General features: G+C 47.4%; 1 protein-coding gene across 1 annotated transcript in view; it reads right to left on the bottom strand.

The window, feature by feature from the left end:
• LOC125029865 (glutamate receptor 1-like) overlaps positions 1 to 5,000 on the bottom strand; it is a 423,627-nt gene that overhangs the window by 45,542 nt on the left and 373,085 nt on the right. The gene's annotated exons all lie outside the window — the stretch shown is intronic.

Here is a 5,000-nt window from a genome sequence, read left to right as displayed (position 1 = left end):
AAGAACGAAAGATCATACAAGGAAAAGAAAGAGAAAGAGAAGAGCCAAGAAGAAGAGGGAGAGAGTCCTAGAGGGAGGTAGGAGGATCCCTCCTTTCTCCCCTCCCTCACCCACACTACTTGCCTCCCCTTCCTCCCCCAATTCCATATTCCTCTCCACTACCATCTCCCGTCCCACCATCCTCTCCTGTCTCCCTCCCACCTTTCCCCTCACCCTCCAACCCCTATCCCATCATCCTTCTCCCATCCCACCTCCCACCTCCTATCCCACTTTCCTCGCCTCTCTCCCCTTCCTCTCCTCTCTCCCCTTCCTCTCCTCTCTCCCCTTCCTCTCCTCTCTCCCCTTCCTCTCCTCTCTCCCCTTCCTCTCCTCTCTCCCCTTCCTCTTCTCTCTCCCCTTCCTCTCCTCTCTCCCCTTCCTCTCCCCTCTCCCCTTCCTCTCCTCTCTCCCCTTCCTCTCCTCTCTCCCCTTCCTCTCCTCTCTCCCCTTCCTCTTCTCTCTCCCCTTCCTCTTCTCTCTCCCCTGCCTCTTCTCTCTCCCCTTCCTCTTCTCTCTCCCCTTCCTCTCCTCTCTCCCCTTCCTCTCCTCTCTCCCCTTCCTCTCCTCTCTCCCCTTCCTCTCCTCTCTCCCCTTCCTCTCCTCTCTCCCCTTCCTCTCCTCTCCCCCCTTCCTCTCCTCTCTCCCCTTCCTCTCCTCTCTCCCCTTCCTCTCCTCTCTCCCCTTCCTCTCCTCTCCCCTTCCTCTCCTCTCCCCCCTTCCTCTCCTCTCTCCCCTTCCTCTCCTCTCTCCCCTTCCTCTCCTCTCTCCCCTTCCTCTCCTCTCTCCCCTTCCTCTCCTCTCTCCCCTTCCTCTCCTCTCCCCTTCCTTTCCTCTCCCCCCTTCCTCTCCTCTCTCCCCTTCCTCTCCTCTCTCCCCTTCCTCTCCTCTCCCCCCTTCCTCTCCTCTCTCCCCTTCCTCTCCTCTCTCCCCTTCCTCTCCTCTTTCCCCTTCCTCTCCTCTGCCCCTCTCCTCTACTCCCTCCCCTTCATCTCCCCCTTTCTCCTTCCTGTCCACTCTCCCCTTCCTCTCCTTTCCCCCCTTCCTCTCCTCTCTCCCCTTCCTCTTCTCTCTCCCCTTCCTCTCTTCTCTCCCCTTCCTCTCCTCTCTCCCCTTCCTCTCCTCTCTCCCCTTCCTCTCCTCTCCCCTTCCTCTCCTCTCTCTCCCCTTCCTCTCCTCTCTCCCCTTCCTCTCCTCTCCCCCCTTCCTCTCCTCTCTCCCCTTCCTCTCCTCTCTCCCCTTCCTCTTCTCTCTCCCCTTCCTCTCCTCTCTCCCCTTCCTCTCCTCTCTCCCCTTCCTCTCCTCTCTCCCCTTCCTCTCCTCTCTCCCCTTCCTCTCCTCTCCCCTTCCTCTCCTCTCCCCCCTTCCTCTCCTCTCTCCCCTTCCTCTCCTCTCTCCCCTTCCTCTCCTCTCCCCTTCCTCTCCTCTCCCCCCTTCCTCTCCTCTCTCCCCTTCCTCTCCTCTCTCCCCTTCCTCTCCTCTCTCCCCTTCCTCTCCTCTCTCCCCTTCCTCTCCTCTCTCCCCTTCCTCTCCTCTCTCCCCTTCCTCTCCTCTTTCCCCTTCCTCTCCTCTGCCCCTCTCCTCTACTCCCTCCCCTTCATCTCCCCTTTTCTCCTTCCTGTCCACTCTCCCCTTCCTCTCCTCTCTCCCCTTCCTCTCCTCTCTCCCCTTCCTCTCCTCTCTCCCCTTCCTCTCCTCTCTCCCCTTCCTCTCCTCTCTCCCCTTCCTCTCCTCTCTCCCCTTCCTCTCCTCTGTCCCCCTCCTCTACTCCCTCCCCTTCATCTCCCCTTTTCTCCTTCCTGTCCACTCTCCCCTTCCTCTCCTCTCTCCCCTTCCTCTCCTCTCTCCCCTTCCTCTCCTCTCTCACCTTTCCCCTTTCTCTCCTCTCTCCCCTTTCCCCCTTCCTTTCCCCCCTTCCTCTCCTCTCTCCCTCCCCCCCTCATCCAGTTTTGTATTCCTTGTAGCGGCGTGACGAGAAAACTACGAGGAATAACGCCACGACAAGGAGGTACGACTCGGGTGCTCGAGAAACTCCCGGGCAAACTTCTTCGCCTTGTATAATCTGAAGGTCCGCTGCCGTCACTCATATTAATGAGGTGGAGACTTGCGAAGAAAATGTCGTTCTTCTTCATTTTATTATCGAATGTTTTTTTTTTTTTTCTTCTATTTTCTTTTTTTGTTTGGTAACTTTTGTTATCACATTTTTTTTTTTTTTTTTTTTTTTTTTTTTGGTTATTATTACATGTTTCTTTATCTGCATCTTTTATTTTGCTTTGGTTTCTATGATTATCATGATTTTCTTGTTTTCCCCCTTTAGCTTCTATTATTAGATATCTTGCCTTTCTTAGTTCTTTGGCGCTTATCATAATAACGTTTTTTTTTCTTCCTTTCTTTTAATTTGGCTACTATCATTAACACCAGTTTCTTATTCCTTATTTTTTTACCCATTTTCTTTTCTTCTTAACACCTGTTTCTTTTTTCTTTATTTCCTCTTACCGTCTTTTTTTCTTTTTTTTAATTCTTAAGATCCTAATGACACCTTTACTTTATAAACGTATCATGACGAAAGCTGATCTTCTGCCCTGACTAATATTTAACCCAAATTATGGAAAATTTCTTTGTCTCTCGTTCTTTACATCATTTTCTTTGTCACAATCTGTTTTAATCCCCCTGATTTTAATTAGGATAAAAAGGGTAATTAGTGTGTTTGTTAATTAGTGAGTTATTTTTTGTAATAGTTATATGATTTATTAGATTTTCTTCGGTTCTGTTTATCAATTTTGTTACCCTTTGATAAGTATGACTTTTACCTCTTACAGGAGTATACATTATGCCAAAGAAATAACTGATAACAAAAACATTAAAAGCAAAAATACTACGACGCAGAGAGGTCACCCCCCCCCCCCCCTAAAATCATCTTTTCAAACCAAAGAATTACTTTGCGTCAATTTTCGTTCCATAAAACTACTACCATACCACAGAAAAAGGTCAATGTTCCTCACTTTTCTGGAATGACCTAACCTTTTGTCATAAAGCACAGTCGATAAGGCATATATATATATTTTTACAACCGTCAGATAAGCACGGGAGATAAAGAGAGAAAAAACATTTCTCCTGAAGTAAAACCCGAAACAGAGAGAAATAATATTTACTGAAGTTAAGTAGGAGAGAGAAAGAGATTTTTTGTTACGCTTGTTTAGCGAAAGAGAGACAGAAAAACAGGAATATTCACTTAGAGAGAGAGAGAGTGAAAAAAAGGAATAGTTATTACAGTTAGGCACGAGAGTGAGGAAGAAATACAAGGCCTATTTACTGAAATTAAGCAGGAGAGAGAGAGAGAGAGAGAGAGAGAGAGAGAGAGAGAGAGAGAGAGAGAGAGAGAGAGAGAGAGAGAGAGAGAGAGAGAGAGAAAGGAATATTCTCTAAAGTTAAGCACGAATGAGAAAAAAAGGAATATTCACTGAAGCTAAGCACAGCAGCGAGAGAGAGAAAAAAGAAGAAAAGGAAAATTAATATTCACTGATGTTAAGCGAGAGAAAAAAAGAAAGAGAGAAAGAGAGAGAGAGAGAGAGAGAGAGAGAGAGAGAGAGAGAGAGAGAGAGAGAGAGAGAGAGAGAGAGAGAGAGAGAGAGAGAGAGAGAGAGAGAGAGAAAGATAGAGAGAGAGCGAGAGAGAGAGAGAGAGAGAGAGAGAGAGAGAGAGAGAGAGAGAGAGAGAGAGAGAGAGAGAGAGAGAAAGAGAGAGAAAGAGACAGATTCTCTTTTTACTGAAGTTAAGCTAAATCGTATTATCCCAATTTAAACTTCAGCGGGGTTAATATCAAGGGCTTCCCCAAGGCTTCCGCTATACTGAATGTTGCTTTGCCTTTGCTTATATGCACTGCGTCTTTAACTGGTGAATGATACATGCATAATTAGTTCAGGCGAGGGTTAAGATGAAGGAAGGAAAAGAAAAGAGAGGGTGAGTGAAAGAGGATGAGAAAGAAGGGAGAAGATTAATGGGAATAGTAATAAGCTGAAGGAGGGGGTGAAGGGGGAAGAGGTAAAAGAGGAGGAGGAGGAGGAGGAAAAGGGGGAAGGAAAAAGAGTACAGGAGAGAAGTCAAAGAGGAGGAGGAGGAGAAGAAGGCGGAAGGAGAAAGAGAGGAGGAGGAGAAGGGGGAAGAAGTCATAGAGGAGGAGGAGAAGAGGCAAGGAGACAGAGAAGGGGAGGAGAAGAAGTCAAAGAGGAGGAGAAGGAGGAGAAGGGGGAAGGATGAAAAAAGGAGGAGGAGAAAGGGGAAGAAGTCATGGAGGAGGAAGGAGGAGGAGGGGGAACGAAAAAAGAAGAGGAGGAGAAAGGGGAAGAAGTAAAAAAGGAGGAAGAGGAGGAGGAGAATGGGAAAACAGCACGAGAAAAAGAGGATAAGACGGGGGAAGAAGGAAAAGACGAAAGAGGAGAAGAAAGCAAGAACATAGAATATAAAAAAAGTAAAGAAATGAAAGAGGAAAATGACATAAAAGAATATAACACAAGATCACGGTTCCCAGAAGGACCCCCAAAGAATTTAAGTCGGCTTTTATATATTCCATAAACTACCAGGGCGAAGTTCCCAGGCCGGGCCTCGGGAGCGAGAGGGTGACTTTGTAAAGCGGCAACAGGAGTTATCTCGGGTGAAGCTAGTCTAAGTTGGAAACAGTAAGTAACTTTAGCAGAACAGCATGCATGTGGGTTGAAGGAGTCTCGGATTTCCGAAGGTGAAGCTGAGGTAATTTTTTTCGGGTGTCGGGCATCTCTCTATGATGCGGTATTGTTGGGGATTTTATACAGTGGATTTGGGCGATAAAGTGAATATCATATGTATTGGTGATGTAAGAGAGAGAGAGAGAGAGAGAGAGAGAGAGAGAGAAGAGAGAGAGAGAGAGAGAGAGAGAGAGAGAGAGAGAGAGAGAGAGAGAGAGAGAGAGAGAAGAAAGAGAGATGGAC

Source organism: Penaeus chinensis, chromosome 10, assembly GCF_019202785.1.
Source record: "Penaeus chinensis breed Huanghai No. 1 chromosome 10, ASM1920278v2, whole genome shotgun sequence".
In the NCBI taxonomy this organism is placed as follows: Eukaryota; Metazoa; Arthropoda; class Malacostraca; order Decapoda; family Penaeidae; genus Penaeus; species Penaeus chinensis.
Note: the sequence above shows the minus strand (reverse complement) of the source record. Positions and strands in the feature narration are given on the sequence as shown.